The sequence below is a fragment of the Podarcis muralis genome, chromosome 1, assembly GCF_964188315.1.
Source record: "Podarcis muralis chromosome 1, rPodMur119.hap1.1, whole genome shotgun sequence".
In the NCBI taxonomy this organism is placed as follows: Eukaryota; Metazoa; Chordata; class Lepidosauria; order Squamata; family Lacertidae; genus Podarcis; species Podarcis muralis.
Window position 1 is genome coordinate 58,461,910 of NC_135655.1, and position 20,353 is coordinate 58,482,262.

The window sequence follows — 20,353 nt, forward strand, 5'->3', positions numbered from 1 at the left end:
CTCATTACGCGCGACAAAGGCTCCGCGACTTCCGAAATTACGTCTACTTAGACGTGAGTCTCATTACTGTCCATGGAGTTTAGTCCCAGGTAAGTGCTGCTGCATATAGAATTGCAGTCTCCAACTTCCCTTGACCATTCTGTAAAAAAATAATAATAATACAGCCTTGCATCTGCATGCATTTGCTTGGAAGTAAACTTGCAGCCAATGGGGTTTCCAATTTAATGTATTTTGGAGCGGGGCAAGCCCTTCGTCCGGAAGATGTGGCGGATCTTTTGGTAGCCTGCCGTAGAAATGCCATGAGCATGGCACAAGCAAAATGGTGGCCATTATTTCCTCCAACGTGCTTAGCCGGAACCCAAAGAAGGGACGGGAAGTGCACTTTTCTATCCGCCCCCCCCCCCTTTCAGAGTGAATTTAGATTTCATTGCTGTAGTCGAGGGAAAGATACTTTGAACTGTTAATTTAAATGCATCTAATCCTTTGCGCCTTCATCATAAAACACGTGGTAAGTAGGCGTGGGATTCCAACCCATTTGAAATACTTCACGCCACCCAAAACTTAATATAACGTATCATCATCCTCTAGGGAAAACTAAAAACCCTTCCAGACTGGAGAGGGAAAAGGAGGACCTTATCAACCACTTTTGGGGAGATATTGTCTCATTGAACTCAGCTGGAGGTTCCTTCTGAGCAGACATATAGGATTGCAGTACACAGCCACAATTATTGAGCAATACTGCTGAATGTGACGCTTATCAAAACCGCCTTTAAAAACTGGCTCCCTGGCTTTCACTTCAACATCCAAATGTGGTATACGTTTAGGTATGGGGATGTGCTGCTGTTTGCTTTGAATAAGGCATTATCACCGCATTTTAGGTAATCTTACTTAGAATTAAGTCCCAATGACTTCAATGGGGCTCATCCAAAGTAAGAAAGATAGAGCCGTCGGACACGGTTCTAGAAGACTCGAGGATATAATGGAGAAACCCTAGGGAGGAGGTCTGACAGCTCAGTCCTGTTTACTCGGAAGTAAGGTCTGTACCAGTCATTGGAGCTTCCTCCCGCGTAAATGCGCAGAATTTGCAAGCCCAGCTTTCTGCGCATGCCCAAAGTTCGAGTACATCGCTGTTTGACATACGTGAGTGTATATACGGATATGCATGTATATATATATTTCCTGTGCAGCTTCTCTGTCTCCAGGGTGCCTTCTAATTGAAGCGCAGCCTGGCATTGTGAAACGTTAAGTAAACTCCCCGCAAATTCCAGGCACGCCTTGATATGCAAACTTAAAGGATGTCTTTTTGCATAACCTTCCCAAGTCTTTTGGAATACCCCCCCCCCCCCCGTCTCTTCGCTTTCCTTATTTCTAAAGCACACTAACGTTAGATGGTCAAGAGTGTCTCCGTCCTCGTTTTAAAAGCTCTCCGTCCGCTTATCTGCGACTCACATTTTTATTTCTTAATTTGCGTTTAGTAAATATAACTCGGGTCAGTGGCCAGCTGCGCGCACTCCCTTTCTACCGAACAATATTTGCTTTGTAAAGTCGGTCCCCCTTTCCAGTCCTTTAAAGAGGAGGGGGGAAAGTGGCGGGGGGGGTGATCCACGACGAGAGCAATGTTGTTGTTTTTTTTCATTCATAAAAATCTGCGTCGGTGTGGCAGGAGCCCTTGATTTATGAGACGGAGCAGTATCAGCTACAGCTTTTCCGGAGCCCCCCTCGTACCACCACCCTCCAGCTGAGACGGCTGCACAGAAAGACCGGCTTCTGCTGCGTGTGGCAATATTGCAGGAGCGAGATTGCCCACTTAAAACAAAATTGGCTCTAATTCCTGGAGGGAACTCCCCCCCCCCCCTTTCCCCAACTGGGCTCCAATACAAGAGGAAACTGGAATTAGCATAAGCCAATGGGGGAATAGATCTGTTACCAGGCGGATCAGGCAGATCTGAACTAGGAACTTGTTTGATTTCTCTCTGACAAGACAAAAGGGGTTGAGGCAAAAGTGCGAGAGCCGAAGAAAAACGTGAACGCTAGAGTTGCAACGGGGGGAAGAGGAAACTTTTGATGGAAGCTTTTTTTCTCACGTTCACAGTTGCACTTCCCCGCTTGGTCAACGATCAAAAGGGAAAACGGAGAGAGCCGAGATGCTCTTTATTTAATGGCGAATAATAATTGCGAAAGCGTTGGCAGCCTTGCAGACGTTGAAACCAGGAAGGGGGCTTTCGTAGTGCACGTGTCTGGTTTAAGAGATCACGCAAAAGGGAAAGTGTAGGGCAACCGCAGTTTGGGGTGCGCGCGTGGGGATGGTAGGTGGTTATGTAGGAGATATGAAACACAGATTCGTATTTAGACATTCGCCCTTTGCCCATTCCCTGCATGGATTTGGGATTACTCAAATCAGCGATTACCTTGCTGTCTTCCACGGTAGGAGGGCCGATTGCCCTTTCAACTGGAAAAGGGACCATCCGATATACCAGCTTCGCATATGCGCTCCGGCATTTCTGCCCCTTCAAATGTGCGCACTTTCCCCTCGATCCCCAGCGCCGGGAACCAGCCTTCTTTTGTTTGTAAGAATGCCATAAATTAAACAAACCACTTCCCACATGTGTAGGTGGAATCTCACCTTGAGCGAGATACCTGATCGGCAACTTTAAAGGAGTTCGTTGCCCCCTCCGCTCCACCCCCTCCTCTCCGCGCTTTCTCCGCTCGGTCAATGTTTTCCATTGTTAAATCTTTCCAAGGCTCTCATTAAAAAATGCAGCTCCTTTTAGGTCTCACGTTCCGTTTTCACATGGTGTTGGCTAAAGCGCACCCCTCTTTCATTTTTCACTCAGGATTTTGATGGGGGGGGGGAGTAATAATCAAGAGCTCGAATATAAACGGCACGTAAGTTTTAGGTTTGTTCTGACAGCTTTACCGAAGTTTTTAGAAAAAACACACCTCGTAGTTGCAACTCGGGAGGTGGCGGCGAGATATTTCGGTCTGTCAACCCCCCCAAATCCAAAATATTGGTTGCAATCAGTGGGTCTCTTTTAGAATAAAACTTAGGAAGAAGAGTGGGGCTATCACTCCTGAGGGACTCGGAAGGAGAGGTGGAGTGGGGCGCTGAGTCAAAGAGAGCCCCACATGGTGCGACTGTTAGGGGGCTGCTGCAGGCGATCTCGCCTGCTCCCTCCAGCCTGCATTGGCTTCGGAGTTGGTTCCTCTCCGCTCGTCTTCTTCTCCGAGGAGGCGCGTATGAGGAAGAGGCGCCCTTAAGGGCACATGTGCTGCGGGCTCCTAGGCTCGTTTACTCGGAAGTAAGCTTCACCCCCCCCCGCCGCCTCGTGCTCAGTGCGACTTGCTCCTAGGTAAGGGGGCAAAGGACTGCCGTCTGTGCAGATGACATTAATAACCAGTCGAGCGGCGGAAAATGTTGCAATTACGCACACTGGCTCTCTCTAACCACCCCCTCCCCCGTGTGGATTCTGGCAAGCGTCTTCTGAGTCCCTTAAAAAACCCACCCCCTTATATGTGAAAAGGTCTTTGGCATTCTAAACGAAACAAAACCGGCCACATATTTGGGAAGGGCCCGTGGTTAGATCTGTGTCTGTCGGTGCACAGCGCCGCATGGGTTGTTGTACCTCGGCCGGGCTGCGCGGGGGCGCATACTCTTCCTGAGGTTTACCTACCACACCGCGGCGCGCACGTTTGCCAGAGGCTTGCTGCGTCTTGCTTGCCTTTGCAATTGTTTGCAAGCATCGTGTATCTTGGCCAGCCGCGCTTCTCGCAAGGCATTGCCTCCCAAACCGACCCCAGCGACGTGCTTAATGCGTGAAATCCTCAACCCACCCAGCCACCCCCTTCCCGACGCCGTCTAATAGTGCTTTTCTCCCGCTCTCGCGGTGAGAAATTCTGCCTGATCTTGCTTGGATTGGATATAGCAGCAACATCAGGAAGTTGAAACGTGTGTGTGTGTGTGTGTGTAGGCACTTTCTCATGATGTAATGAACATTTTTCCTCTTGTGTCTCTCCCCGCCCCCCCCCTCCGCCTCGCTTTCCAAAAAATAAAAAAGGAGAAAAGTATATGCAACCTTCTTCCAATCAGGGGGATGCAAGCAAGAAAGCAGAAGTTATCTGTTGCTGCGCTGGAGAGTTGCGGTTAAGACGAGTTTCCTCTCTCAGCTTTCTCGTCTGGCGAGCGAAGCTACATAATCTCGGGCTTTCTTTTGCGCATTCCTACTTAAAAAAGCAAAATAGCAAAGGGTCCCCCTTACGTAAGGGCCACTGCCTACATTGTACTTGAATAAAAGAGATGGATCAAAATGCAACCGGATAATGCATATGATGATTGCGGCGGAGTTGGGGGGGCGGCGGGGAAAATTCTGGGCTCTTTCGATAATTTCCGAAACTATGAGAGTGGGGAGGGGAGGGGGAGGGGATGCTACCGGTTTCAAAGTGCTTTTGGAGATGTTTAATATACGATACGTCTGTAGTCTGCTCCCTTTGTGTTTGTTTTAAGAGCGGGGGGGGGGCGCTGAATAGCATCTGTATTTTTATAAGAAAAGACACTGCTCATTTAATGCTCCGGTTCTCCTTATTTTCCCACGCTAAACCGGGAGGGATCCTAAGCGCGTTAAAAGTTAACGCCGAGGCTCGTAGGTTAGGCAAGGTTTGTGGGCTTTGTATCGAACCCGAAGCTGGGAGAAATATTGGGCGATATCGCTTTAATTGAGGCTTCTGTGCTCTGATCATTAAATGGAAGCGCTGCGAATTCCTATCATTCCTGCCTGTGCCTAAGTTAACAAGCCCACATGGTTTCTCTTATCACCACCGCGCACCGTAATGTCTCTAAGACGAGGACCCGTCGGAACTGTGAAAGGGAAGCTCGCTGTTTTCACCGCAGCAGCTGCTGTTTTGAGAGCCTTGGAAAACTTTCCAACAATAGTTTTGTGTAGGTTTTTTTAAGACTAAAGGGAAGGCCAGTTTTTTTGTTGCTAATGCTGTAATAGAGCCCGGTGCTTTGCTTATGAGCAGTAAGCTTTATTATTTTTAAAATACAAGTTTTAGGATTTGGACTGGGAAGTAAACTGAACAACACAATTGTAGGGGCGTAGAAGAAGAGAATGTAATAATCTTCCCTGATACAGAAGGAGTCACTAAGAGTCTTCCTGCCGCTCTCATTGGCAAAGGAGCCCTATGCACATATTGTGCTGTACTCTCCCTGACCAGTTTGTTAAGCGCTATTTACTTAATTGTGCTTGTGAATCAGAAAGGGAGTACAGTAAATGCCAAGCAGTATACAGTCATACCTCGGGTTACAGACGCTTCAGGTTGCATTTTTTTGGGGTTACGGACCACGGGAACCTGGAAGTACCGGAACGGATTACTTCCGGGTTTTGGTGGTCATGCATGCGCAGAAGCACTAAATCGCGTTTTGCGCAGAAGCGCCGAATCGCAACCCGCGCATGCACAGACGTGCCACTGCAGGTTGCAAATGCTGCGGGTTGCGAATGTGCATCCCGCACGGATCACTTTTGCAATCCGAGTGTCCACTGTACAAATCTTGTAGGCATACAATTGCATACAATATAGTGGGTTGTGTTTTTGCCATACATGGACAGGGAGTCTGGTGCCATTGAATCCAGATGTTGCTGGACTCCGATTCCCATCATTCCCTGATCCTTGGCCATTATGGGAATTGGCATCCAGCAACATGCTGAGGGCTGCAGGGTCCCTCACAGCTGTTCTAAAGTACCCCAAAACCTGGGTTGGAGCAGCTTCAGTTCTCGGAGGCTCCCATTATGAACATTCTAGGGCATACTTAGGATCTACTGCTGGGGAATACCTAGTCATAGAACTGGACTCAGATAAAATATATTTGGTAATACTATTTGTTACGGTTCCAAAATTATATTTTTCGCTAACATTGTAATCTAAGCAATATTGTAAGCTGCTTTGCCAAGCCTCCCCTTTTTTTGCATTGAAAAGAAGGCAAAAATATCTAACTAAATATCTAAAAAATAGGTTTCCTTCCCCTGCCAGAAGAAGATGGCAATCCAGGGACAATTTCAGGTGCTGCAATGGGAGTAGTCATAGTTCAGCAAGAGAGCACATGCTTTGCATGCCAAAGGTCTCGGGTGGAATCCTTGGCCTCTCCAGTTAGAAAAGCAGGAGGTAAAGTATGTGAAAGACCTCTGCCAAAGATGCTGAAGAGCTGTTGCCAGTCAGAGTAGCAATACTTGGACAGGTGGCCAAATAGTCTGACATTCCTGTGTTCCCCTTACCATGCTTTTACAGTGCCCCTGAGCAGACCCCTGTACTTTTTGCCCAACTAAGTGAATTGCTGCCATTTTCTCCTTTACTGCTAGCGTTCTCCCTTGGAGGCATGCCTACCTCCTTCCCTGGCACAGGTGGGCAGGAATCATAATGTTGTATCTTGGATTGAATTCAACCAGCTCACCTACACCCACGGCCCCAAAGTGACACTTCCAATGGACATGCAGCTCAACATGGTTCTCTTCCCTCGTATTCCAAGAAAATTACTGTCATTAACACACACATTTTTCTAGAGTTAGACCCTTGAGACAATCACAGTGCAATCCTAAACATATTTCCTCAGAACTAAGTCCCGTTGAGTTCAGTAGGACTTACTTCCTACAAGGTTTGCATTTGGTTGCAGCCTCAATGCATTCAGAATCCTATCCGGCACGGACCATGAAAACTCCATGGTTGTCCCCTGCTCCTTTTTCTGTCCTCTAAATGAAAGAGAGAATATTTAGAAGTCCCTTTATTTTAATTTCATTAATTTTTCAAGAAAAATATGAGCATGAACATAAACAACAACAATACAATTGATTTCCCCCCTTCCTATCCCCCCCCAAACAGAAGACTAATGCATCAAATTTCCCCATAAATGCATAGTTGACTGTTGCCAATCATCAGGGTTTTCATTTGAATATTGTATAAAAGGGTGCCATAATCCAACAGGATTGTCCATATTGGATACGTCATTGAGGGCGTCGTCCGTGACAGGACCTTACGGTCAGGGGTACCTTTACCTTTTTACTCTGTTAGTTAGTGTCTCAGATAAAGCAATTGTCCATATCTTCTGTTTCCATTGTGTGATGTGCAAGTGATCAAGTCCTTTCTGGTTCTTTGCTATAAGTAATTGTGCCGCTACCAGAAGAAAAAATGGTGAGTTCCTTGCTGAATATCTTTGAAGATTGTTCATAAACCTAGGCATGGATTGCATTGCACATCCTGGTTTGTGATTTTGCTTTATTCTGTTTTGTAAATATCCCTTCCCAAAATGGTTGCACCCATTCACATGCCCACCACATATGAAAAGTCTTGTACCTTCTGCTGAAGAAAGTCCCTTTATTGATCCATGTCACACTCAGGTAGGAAACCTGAACTCACCAGTAAAACACGCCAGTAGAGAGGAATAACAAGAACTCACTAAGTAACTGGCATTTAGAGGGAAAGACCAAAACCATCTTGATGACGCATTGTAAATACTTCAGATAGCTGAGAAGAGTTGATCAGTCAAGCACCAGGTTGTGACTCAGCTGTTCCAGGACTTGATAACATCAGTATTTCTGAAAGGTTGGTGATTATTTCTTTCCCCTCCCCCCAAGTTTGCAGTGTCAAGATAAAATGTGTGGATGCATATATGCAAATGTGCAAGCCTGCTAACGTGTCCCTGGGAGATGCCAGCTTTACTTTACTATTACTTGCAATTTATATATCGCATCTAATGACTGTTCATCAGTGTGCCAGGTGAGTTGTGGAGTTGGAACCTTCACTCATTGCTTGGAACTGGGCGAGAGGAGGGCACACCCTCAGTGCTGTCGCAAGCACAAATAACCCCTGGAACTCTCAACAAAACATGTTTAAAACATCTCACATTGCTACCTTGGTGCAACCTCCATCACAGGGTGGTTGGGAAGAGAAAGTGGGAAAGCTGCTTGTGTGTCATCCTGAGCAACTTGAGGAAGCATGGTGCAGACATTTTTATTTTACTAATTTATCGCATTTATGGACTGCTTTTCACCATAATGCCTTAAATACAGCTAATTCACACACTTATTTAGCATAAACAAAATAAAAAAATTCCTTCCAGTAGCAGCTTAGAGACCAACTAAGTTTGTTATTGGTATGAGCTTTTGTGTGCATGCACACTTCCTACAGATACACTGAAACAGAAGTTACCAGACCCTTATATATAGTGAGAGGGTGGGGAGGGGTATTACTCAGAAGGGTGGTGGGAATGGGTGACTGGCTGATACGTGTGGTAAACCTGTTAACGACTGCAATTGGTCTTACAGGGAAAAGCAAGGGGTGAGATGGTTTATTTAGTATAAACATTAGAATGTAAGAAAAGCCCGCTGGATCAGGCCCACTAGTTCAGCATCCTGTCCCCACAGTAGCCACAGAGCGCAAGTACATTTCCCCCTCCTGCAGTTTCCAGCAACTGGTGTTCAAAAGCATTACTGCCTCTGACCATATTTGAATTGTGTGATTTGATTGCTCCATTTGCACGTGGGGATAAATCAAACCATGACACAGTGCAAACATGCTGGCTCCTAGACATTACATCCCCTTTGCTCCTCCCCTGGTCCTATTAGCTTAGCATAGCATGGCAGCTTAGCCCAGGTTTGGCACTGCGTGTTGTCCAAACACAGGATCGTGGTTAAGCCCTCTTCTCCCCAGCCACAATTTGTAGCCAAGACTTGTTCTTGATTGTATTTGAGGAGCGTGCTTAATTATGATCCTGTTCAGACCAACACTAAGCCAAATCCTGCATGATGAAATCCTGCTACACAGAGCTAAAATGACTGAGGAGGAGCCAAGTGGGTGCAAAGTCCTCATGGGGAGTCAATACATTTGCTTGGTCCCTGCATAAATCATATTGTGATGGGCACGGAACAGGTGAGTAGCTTGCGGGTATTTCTGAATCTATTACTCAAGGCTCAAGTGGCTGTGGTGGCATGAAGTATCTCCTATCAGCTTTGTCTTTGCTTTGGTAACATCTAGGTTACGCATTGCAGTGTTATACATGGGCTGCCTTTGCAGACTGCTCAGAAACTTCAGCTACTGCAGAATTCAGAGGCCAGGTTGCTCACTGGGGCAAGATGGGTCTGAGCACATAACACCAGTCCTGGCCTGACTGCATTGGTTACCAATTCCACGCGCGCGCGCGCGCACACACACACCCATCCATCCCCATTTCTTACAATGTATTTAATGTAGGATTGTTCTCTCAATCACTGGCAAGGGTGAGGAAGAACTGTATTCTGCCTTTTTAAAAAAAGTAGCATTCTAAAGGCTTTTCAAAGAATCCTAACAACTCTGTGTGAACAAAAGAGCAATAAGGGGTCATTAATCAGTGTTAGGGATGCGGGTGGCACTGTGGGTTAAACCACAGAGCCTAGGGCTTGCTGATCAGAAGGTCGGTGGTTCGAATCCCCACAACGGGGTGAGCTCCCGTTGCTCGGTCCCAGCTCCTGCCAACCTAGCAGTTTGAAAGCACGTCAAAGTGCAAGTAGATAAATAGGTACCGCTCCAGCGGGAAGGTAAACGGCTTTTCCATGCACTGCTCTGGTTTGCCAGAAGCGATTTAGTCATGCTGGCCACATGACCCGGAAGCTGTACGCCGGCTCCCTCGGCCAGTAAAGCGAGATGAGCACTTCAACCCCAGAGTTGACCGCGACTGGACCTAATGGTCAGGGGTCCCTTTACCTTTAATCAATGTTAAGTGAATTTGTGAATGCTTCCCAAAGTGAGATGCATCTCAAAGCAGCTAAGGAATGGAGAGGTTGCTTTGGATAAATTCTATGCATAACAAATGTGCAACCAAATATTTGGTCTGAATTACAGAGTTGTCCTACCCTTGCTGTCCCCCAGTGAAATAAAATCTGCAGCAGAATATGGGGCAAGTAAAAATTCCCCTTCTCCCTCACCGCATCAGTATATGCGATTGAAAATGAAAACTTTAAATATGTATATGGTTGAAATACTACTGAATGGCCTATTTCACAGACTCATAGCGATGGAAAGGAGATAATCTGACTATAGTTCAATGCAGAAAATCAGACACAATATAACTTAGAGGTGGCCATTCACGCTCTGCATAAAAACCTCTAGCAATGAGTTTCCACCAGTGTCTGAAGCAGTCTGCTTTTAACATTTAGTCAAAATCCTCTTGTTCATTGAACCCGTTCTTTTGGGTCCTAACCTCTGGAGCATCAGAAAGCAAATTTGCTCCACCATTTATGTGACACTGTGGTTTGTTATTGGAATATCCTTTTGAGGTTCACTAAACAGTACCTCAGACTGAGAACTCCATGGGTGATTGGGGATTTGAACCTAAAACTACCCAATATCCTCAAACTTGATACTCAGAACAGTTCACCTACTACAGTACACTGGCTCTCAAGTACTTAAAAGAGAATAGCTGGAATGTGGCAGCTGTTTAATTGATTTTCTTTTTAAAAAAATAACAAAATCACTTTCATGTGCTTGGTTTAGATCCTATTTTTGTATGTGGTAACAGACATTTTGCCACCAATATCAACCCAAGCAGAACTGGAGCCTCTCAGTAGGCACAACCTGTTACAGTATGATGTAGGGTCTTTTTCAAACTGAAATAAGGCTAGCCCAATTATTAATATAATTTAGCAAAGTACTGATCTGGGGGAAAGATCAGTGCCGACCAAGTCTTTGGGAAGCACTTTTCAACTTAAATGCCAGTGTGAGTTCCATTGATTTCAATAGGATTTAGTTTTTTTCCTAACATTCTCCAGATTGCCCCCAAGACCTTAACTGAGTTTGTTCCATAGTGCCTCCTTTATTGATTCACTCCCGCCTTCCCCATAATCTCATCTTTATGACGGGGTGGCTTTTTTTTTTTTATCCCCCTATTCTTTGTGAAGAAGTGATGCAAAAGTATAACTTTCACCGGAAGATTATGAACATTTGCAAGTCTAATCGAAATGTCTTTCTTTTCTTTTCTCGCACCTCCGTAGTCTTGGCTGCATATTGGTTTTCAAATTTTCCCTCTTAATTTTCATCTGGCATTTAGCCAGCTGCAATTTACTCTGCTTTTTTATTGCTTTTACTAGACTTGGATTTCCTTTATTTTCTTTTTTTAAAAAAGGCACTTGGGTGGCTTGGTTAACCTTTTGAATGTTGTCATTTAAATAGACTAGCCTGAGTGGAGATGAAGGAAGGCCAAAGAGGAACAATAGTCACTTTCTGTGAAGGGCCTTAGCATATGAATGCTTCAAAAGACAGACATGCAGTTATAGGAGAAGGGCACTTGGACATCACTGCAGAGTCATTAATTGCATTGTGATTCCAGAATGTAAATAACAACAAATGTAGGCCAGGATGTTAATAGTTAAAGTGACTCAGCACAAGGACACTGGACTGGAGAGTACCTTGGGTTTTGTTATCTTCTGAAGAACACTTAAAACTCACTTTTCTTTGAATGAAGAAAGGGAACTTTTGGCTTCATCTGTGTTGATAAGGTCTTCTTAGGCTATGACAAGAGACATGAAGAAAAATTTGACCCAAATAGTTTAAAGAAAAATCAGCTTTTGAATTTGATTGATTGACTGTATGTAAAACAAGACACGGCCAATTTTTAATTTGAGCGGCGTTTCCTAGAATGTGCCAGTTTCCTTTGAATGCATGCATGTTTTTCCTGCGCGTTTGAATGCTCTTTGACTAGCAGCGCAATTCTACTCAAGTTTAGCGGGACTTGTAAATGTATATAAGATCACAGCTTTCAAGCTATACAGACCTGGTCAGCAATCACCATTTAACTTTGTCCTAAGCAGAATTATACAGTGGGAAGGAACCCTAAAGGGTCATGTTGTCTAAGCCCCTGCTAATGTAGGGAATTAACTACTACAACATCCCTGACTGGTGGCCACTGCTTTGAAATCTCTAACCACCTTTCTCAGTCCGCCTGATCTCCTGAGAAAATGATCTGGAGCTAACTGGTTTGGGGGACTTTCTGGGAGGTGAGAATGATAGCTACCTATTTATTGTGGCTGAGCCATAGATTGAGGAGCGCCCCTACAGTATCAACAGATTTGTTTCTAGGTACCCTTTCCCATAACTTTAGCACTATGCTTTTCTCTGCTTTGTTTAGAAGTCCTGTGCTTCGAATCTGTTAGGATCACCACCAGAAAACAAGCCACCGAAACCTTAGACCAGGTCCAACCCAATGTGGCTCATGAGTTCAAAGGCCCACTCAGCCATGAAACATACTGGTGGCTATAGGCCAGTCACCATCTTTCATGGTGTATTTGTATGAATAAAATGGGCAGAGGCACAACCATGTATGTTGCCCTGAGTTGCTTGGAGGAAGGGCAGGATAAAAATGTAATATAGTAATTATGTGTAAACAGCTGTAATAAAGTATCTGGAGTGGGGGGAGAGTTTAAAAGTTTGTTTATACTGTATAAACTTAACAATCAATGCATAGCTAATTTCCAGATCTGTAAGTCTTGCATTGGGTTGAGAAAACATTTCCTCCCAAAATAAAATACATTGGGAAGAAAGTGGCGCAGTCTCTCTTTTTCTGAACTGTAGCTTGTTTTCTCCTGGGTGCTTTTACACGCTGGTATTACTGTTGTCTATTGCATATTTTCAATTGCTGACCGTGCCTAATTTGAAGGCAGTTAAGAGACAGAGTTTGTTGTGATGTGGCTTGGACTCCATCATTGCTGCAGTCTGGGCCAGAGGTTTCTCATAACTCCTGTTTACCGGAATTGTTTTGGGTCAGTTTCAGGTTTTGTTGCCTGAGAGGATGCAGACAGGATCCTTGGACAAGTGTGTCTGATAACCTGCCAAGTTACAGCCCCTGCAGAGGTATTCACCTACTTTTATAGCATGGATTATCAACACTGTGTGTTTACAGGATCCACCCTATTCCCAGGACCGTAATTTGCTTTAACCATTTCTAATACTGGATTTTAAATTGTTGTAACATGTGGGCTTTGTGGGGCTATTCCTGAGGATTCTAAACTTACTGTATTTCTTGAGGCTACTGATTTGATTGTTATCAAGCAATGGGTATCACTGATATGCTTTGGCACTTTGGTTTCCAGGCAAAATCCAAGATGCTAGTTTTTCTAGGGATAGCCTGAACCAGCCATGCATCTTCCCATTTGACACCCTTCACCAACCACCTGTATGGTCAGGTATTTCAATGAAGCATTGCTCTTAGCCTTTTCTGTTCCGCTCTTGCAATTGTGAAACTTGCTTCCTGGGTTTACTTGCTAGTGCAGGCCGCCTTTAGCTGTTAGAATGGAAAGTTAAACATGGTTTTGCAAAGTATTTCCTTTACTTCTCTTAGTCTGTCTATTGGCTGATCTATATACCACCTTTTAAAGTGTGGTTGCTCCTTCAAAGTGGGGTACCAGATTTCGTAAGATACAGTAATGAGAAAACATAATCAGATTAGAAGCAATTACTAAAGTTACCAACATTAGCAGCAATGACTTACGGCAACACCTTTTACCATTAGAAGCTATTCTGCTTAGTGTTTTTTTGTATTGGTTGTACAGATGTTTGTTTTCTTATTTAAATATTTTATTATATTATTTTAATGATTGTTCCACTAACCTACTATGAGCTTCAGTTGGAAAAGCAAGACATACATTTTAAATAGATATGTTTTTTAACAAAAGAAGAAACAGTGGCCATATCTGTGGAAGAAACTTTGAATGTGCCAGTAGACAAACACTGTTCCCCTCCCTCCATCCCAGGTACAAACAAAATCCCATGTACGCTATAGGCATAGAACATCATCTAGGTTCACAATCATCAGATCTGTGTCTCAGTGCCTGGCTGGGAGACCTCCTGGGAACCATGGATGGTGCCTTTGCACTAGCAGAAAGTGCTTCAACTCATGTAAGGCAAGGCACCCCATTTTTGCTGAGCTCTCCTACCTATTTTTGTGTTCCCAATTTGTGTGTGCTGGTGAACCCTCTGGAAGGTGGCACAGAGTACTGCAGTTGGTGGTGGGCATGGGGCTTTGAAAATTCAGTGCTTTGACTTGGACGAGAGGAAGTGCATTCTGCAGGTGCAAAGCCAACACTGGGTACATCAACCTGCGTATGCTGCCTTGAATTCTGTCAATGAAGGTGGGATATTAATGCAATAATTTGAAAGACCTTCCCAATAAAACAGGTAAAGATAAAATACAGTTCTTGTGAAGGTTAGAACCATTTACATCTAAACTGTCCTTAATACATTCCAGATTGCTGTTTACTTTGAGGTTTTCAACAGAGTCCTCAAAGATGTGCCTTGTTCCCCAATCTGGGGAGTTTTACCTGTTCATTTGCCCATGGAAATATAGTTTGTGACAGCAGGGAATGCAAGGTATGATAATGGCCTCCTATTTAGCCCAAATGAATTTCTTTTGTTGGGTAATCTTCACTTGGGAAGGTGGGGCCTTTTTTTTTTTTTTTTTGCTTGCTTGCTTAGCACTTACCAGTGAATTAAATGAACAAAAGATTAGGGATACAAAGGAAATGAAAGGCAGGAATATTTATGTTAATTGGGGGGGGGGGGAATGAGAGTACCAGTTTTCAATAGCATCTACATTACATCATATTTTGGTTAACAAGGTTTATATGGGAAACTCACATACGGACCATTTATATGTCACCCTTTTTTTATTTGATCAACAAAACAGGGTACCAAATTATACATATTCTTCTTCATAATTGAAAAAATAGAGTTTCCTTGGTATTTGACCCTTGCTAAATTAGCAAAAATGTAAAGAATGAGCACAAAAACTTGCTGGAAATGTAAAGAAAAAGAAGGTACCTTTTATCATATGTGGTGGATATGTAAAGTAATTAATTTTCTTGGGGGGGGGGGTTGATATATAATGAAATGAAAAAAATGTTTAAAATAACTTTTGTTAAAAAACCAGAAGCTTATTTATTAGGAATTATAGGTACCGAGATTCCAAAGGACCAGAAAAGATTGTTCATGTATGCGACAGCAGCTACATGGATACTACTAGCCCAGAGATGGAAGGAAGAAACAGCCCCGACCAGAGAATAATGGCAAACCAAGATGATGGACTATGTCAAAATGGCAAAATTAACTGGGAAGCTTAGAAATCAAGAAGACATGAACTTTGAAAGAAAATGGGAAAAGTTTATGATTTATTTACAAGACCACTGCAAGCGGGTTAAAACACTGGCAGGATATTAACCACACTTGTAAAGTAACAGAAAGTATGGATAATTTAGAAGGATAAGAATTTGGATAAATATTGATATACAGGTGTAAATATTACCATCAGGACCCCTGGAAGGGATGGGGGGAAGTCAGGAGATTCAGAATAATCTTGATATTTGGATTTTGAATTGTTGTTTGTAATGTGCTTATACTATTTAAAATCATATATCTTCCTTCCTTCCTTCCTTCCTTCCTTCCTTCCTTCCTTCCTTCCTTCCTTCCTTCCTTCCTTCCTGGTCCTACTGTTGCCTTTCTGGGCAGGCAAGCAGTGGCAAGAGTGAGAAGCTGGAACAGCATCCTCCACCTTCCTCCTGATGTTCTTTCTGGGAACACTGGACCCAGAGGGAGTGTGTCACTGAAAGGGCAATGGTGACTATGGTGAAGAGGTGGGCCAACTCAGAGAGGTCTGATAGAAAGTATGGATTGAGCAATGTGAGCCACCATATATTGGGGGGACCTTCCCTTCTATGTTGTTGAATTTTAAGATAACTGTCTCACCTTAAGACAACGCTGCTTTACTTAATAATTTAATTTGATTCATGGATGTAAATTTTCAAGTAAAGCCTAACCTAACAGCAACTTGGCCTGGTAGCATATGAGCAGCCACTGCAAGCACCAGAAACGACTAGACTAACAGTCTAGCTGTCAATATGTTGCATCAGCTGAAGCTTCTGGACCAAGCCCAATGGTAGCTCCACATAACATGTATTGCCACTGTCCACAGGGCTGGACAATAGTTCTGTGGCAGCTGCTGGGTTGAAGACAGCTGTCTAGCCTGTGCGCTCAGGTAGCTGGCCTTTGAAACGATAGTCTGAGACCAGCGGTGTCTATACTTGCTGCTGCACCTCCGACTTTTCAACTTAGACATTTCAGATTAATAGTATTGTGTTGCTGTTGTTGCTTTAACAAAATCATCCTAAGTCTGCAAAGCTCTCTCCCTGATCCGCTCCCCCAGACTCTTGCTGAAGGCGTCCCTGAACCTCCCATTGTTCACGGAAGTGGGAGGCAAAAGCAAGATTGCTCCGTCATATTTTACTTCACTGTTTTCTGTACTGCTCCATTCCGTGGCGTATGTAGCCCTGCTCCCCTTTTCACCGCATCTTCTTTTGATGTCTTAGCCCACCCCTTCCTCTCATTGGCTTAGCTTTTGCTTGTATAGTCTAGTAAGCTTTGTGGGGGTGAGCAGAGCCTGAGAGACGCAACAGGGCCAAGGAACATTGGGCAGTAAAATAAAGTCTTGATGACATATTTCAGATTTTGCGGACTATGGGTTATCTGACTGTCAAGGGCATTGCTATAGTCTGGGAAAGTATGAAAGAATTTGCTCCTGTTTCTGACTTTAAATGCAGAGCAAAAACATTTCAGGCCCTGGCTTCAGTTTCTTTCTATCTGCAAGTGTGCATTGTTTATGTGTTTTTAAAATGCTCAAACCTTTATCTCTCATTTATTCTCCCTTTAATGCTGACTTCTTATGGATTGAAACTGAATGTTTTAAAAATACACATGAGACCCAGAAAATAATTGCACCACACTTAATCATTTATTCAGCATTTTCAGTTTGCCCGTAAATTACCAGTGTTCACTGCATTTCCTCTCACAACAGTCCTGTGGTGTTGGTTACTTACTATTCCCATTTTATAACTTGAGTAAAGTGTTCAAGCATATTGCTCAAAGTATAGGAAGAAAAATATATAAATGCTGCCTGACTATACATTTTATTGCCCTTTTCCCTTTTAAAATGTTTATTTGGGGGGCATGTTATTGGGTTGTTGTTTTATTTTGATTATATATTTCATGGTTTTATATTTTGATTTTGTTCTGTGAACCGCCCTGAGACCTCCAGGTATATAAATTCAATAAATAATAAATAATAATACTTTGCAGTTTGCACCAGATCACAGCGGGCATACATTACTCAAGTGTTGTGTGCGTCCATGTCCTTCTGATCCGATGGAACTGAACCGTACTCAACTATCTTACGTAGCTTTCCTCTTTCTGGAAATAACACCCCTAGTAAGCAGTGATTATGCTAGACCCCTTTCCCAGCTGAGGAGAACTATAAAGAGCCAGGGTGAGTTGAGGGGAGGCACTTAGAAAAGTGGGGGCCCCAGCTGAAGTGCAAGCTGGCTAGATGATAGTGTGGCATAAGAAACAGAGTGTTGTTATACTATACTGGGGGGGGGGGGGGGAGAGAGACCAAGATCAGAATTCCTTTTTCAGCCACAAAGCTTGTTGACCTTAGGCTTCTTTTTATATATCATTCTAACCTACCCGTTGGAAGGTTAAATAATGCTGCTCCTTGTTTTGAAGTTATCTGACCTGCCATCACCGTCTCTGATTTTGTGTCCTTCGATCATCATTATTTCATGTTACGTCCTCCATTGCTGGCGGTTTGGGGTGAGCTGCCTTGAGCGCTGTTCTTCAGTGGAAGCATGGGATATAGGTAGTAACTATGAAAAACAAACAAGGCAAGAACCCTAAAAGCTATGGGAGTGTTGGACTAGGACCTGAAGAGTATGATTCCAATGCTCTCTTGGCCATGAAATTTACGAGGTGACCTTCAGCCAGCCACTGGTAGACAGATGAAAAATACAATGGAGAGATACTTTCCATTTTCCTATTTTCCGATTCACCTCTTGGCCAAACATCTCCTAAGGTAGGTCTCACTAAAGTACCTCTCACCAAAACACCTTTGCCCACGCCAGCTGGGGCTGACTGGAACTGAAGTCCAACAACATCTGGGGAGCACCACGTTGGCTACCCCTGCATGCATCAATGTCAAGAAAGACCTGGTTAGCGTCTCTCTTTTTGCAATCAAATGTGTTGCAGGCACCATTGTGGACAGGCTAAGTGCTCTGAAGGCTTTTCGGAGCTGCTGTGCCTTTCCTTAACAAGCTTCCAGTTCATACATCCTGCCCAATTTTTTGTAGCCTAGGGAATATGTTGTAGCTGAGGCATCAGCGGAGAGAAGCTTTAATTGCTGTTTCCCCCTTACGTTCTGTATGCTAGTTCAGTATAAAAATGTCAAGGAAAAAATGTGAGGAAATCAGTAATTAAAGCCTACTCCCTACGGGCCAGAAACTGACGTGAGGGCAATTAACAGTGCAATCTTATACAGGTCTACTCTGAAGAAATCCCCGCTGTGTTCACTGGGACCCCTAGATAAGAGTGTATAAGACTTCAGAGATTCTTCCAAAGACAAATAAAAGTGCTCATCACTAATTCCCCAGCCACGCTCAACAGGAAGCAACAATACACAGGACCTTGGAATTTTAAGTTAAGATTGGAAAGGACCTTTGTTGAGCTGGACTTCCTTGTGAGTAGTCAGAGGAGGATTTGTGTGGCAAAAGCACTGCTGGAGGACATAGCACTATATTCTGTGCTAGTGCTGAATCTCTGGGTGCTTCCAGACACCCTGTTTTCCTGGGCATTCATCCTGATTTGTTTGCAAGGAGGTTAGATGATGTTGGCTTACCTCACAGTTAGGTTAGACAACGCTGGGCCAAAGCATGTGTTAGCCCACAGTTTCCAGTGCATTTTCCTGTCACTTTCCTTATTGCCAAAAGGGAGGGGGTAATTTTGGGATGGAGCTGGTTCATTGCGCAAGACCTCCCAATCAACTATCATTGTGCAACTTAAATTTGCTGGTATAAAAGGAATCCCACCCAAAAACAGCAACAGTCTAGAAGAACCATCCATTTAAATGCCCCTGCCTCGGTTGCATTCTAGCATGGAAGCCTTCAAAAGCTATCTCTTTTTCAAAAACACATTTCCATCTTATCTACCACAGCAATTTTCAACTTTTAAATTCTTTGTACAAATACCTGAGAATATGGTTGAGAGGCAGTGTAATAATAATAATAATAATAATAATAATAATAATAATAATTTTATTTTGTTTGTTTGTGCCATTTATGTAGGTTGCTCAGTAACACAATTTTTCTGGGTGGTTTGCTGGCCTGGACTTATTTGGGAGAAAGGATATAAATTCATTAATTATTCACTTCACTATTATTCTTCTATAAGATGATAAACAATATTTTATTTATGTGTGGGGTTTTTAAAATGAAAAGTGTATGTGTGCTTTGCTTGAAATGCTGAAAAACTACTGTATTTTCAAAGATTTGCTGTGAACTGGATTCCCTTATATGTGCAAACATCACAATACATACATTATTTTGTGGATGGGATACACATGCACACATGGTATCCTAATAAGTGAAAATTGGTTATTCTGGGCAATTCAGGATTTTATTTCAGATTTAAAAGAGATACACAAATAGGTGCATATAAGGCCATCAAACAACCCCACCTAGGCTGCACAGTGATTCCTATGTCATTTTGAAGCAGCCCTCGTGCACTTCATAAACTTGAGTCTGAATGGCACGTCATGCTAAAAACATCCAATAATAACTTTCACAGACCATTAAGTTTTAAAGGTACAGTGTAAGAGTTTATTACAAAGGGACTTGGTTGGGGTGTTGGACTTTTCAAATATCAGCATGTGCTTTAAGCTAGAACGTGGGCTTTCCCCAAGGGAGTTATTTGTCCTGAAGTATGAGGTAAGATTTTGCTTTGGATTTATATTATTTATGGTCTGAAAAAGACTGCCTTTGCCTTGCACTGTCTGTTGCAATGAAACCAGAAATCCAGCAGGAAAGGAGCAGAATATGGGGATTTACACGGCAAGATGTGAATGAAAAAGCCCCCCCCCCCCAAGTGCACAGTGTTGTTGCTTCTAATCTCTACTCTAGAAATGTAAGCATTGTAGTACCAAGGCTTGAGGGGGAAAAAATCCTCCTCTTGATGTCTGATGTGTACATTAAAAAGTTGCCAGTACCATAACGTACAGCAGGGTTGGGGAAGCTGTGGCCCTCCAAATGCTGCTGGACTGCAGCTTCCATCATCCTAGACTTTTGGGTCATAATATCTGAAGATAATGGGGGTTAGAGTTGACAACAGCTGGAGGGCCACAGGTACCCCACTCTTGCCCTAGGGAAACACTTGCTAGCATTTAGCTCCTGTGGAGGAGCAGTCTTGGGCTATGCACACACTATACTTCTGAAGCACCTTCAAAACACATTCTTCCCCCCCACCCAAA

At 43.5% G+C, this 20,353-nt stretch overlaps 1 long non-coding RNA gene across 2 annotated transcripts; it reads left to right on the forward strand.

Annotated features, from left to right (window-relative positions):
• The first annotated feature begins 3,096 nt into the window (after positions 1-3,096).
• LOC114596889 (uncharacterized) lies at positions 3,097-17,140 on the forward strand. Of its 2 annotated transcripts, none has more exons than XR_003706647.2 (4): positions 3,097-3,299; positions 12,779-12,864; positions 13,104-13,191; positions 14,954-17,140. It is a non-coding gene; the product is annotated as an uncharacterized LOC114596889 (long non-coding RNA). The 2 variants fall into 2 exon arrangements; XR_003706646.2 differs by lacking the exon at positions 3,097-3,299 and adding an exon at positions 7,005-7,587.
• Positions 17,141-20,353: the final 3,213 nt, after the last annotated feature.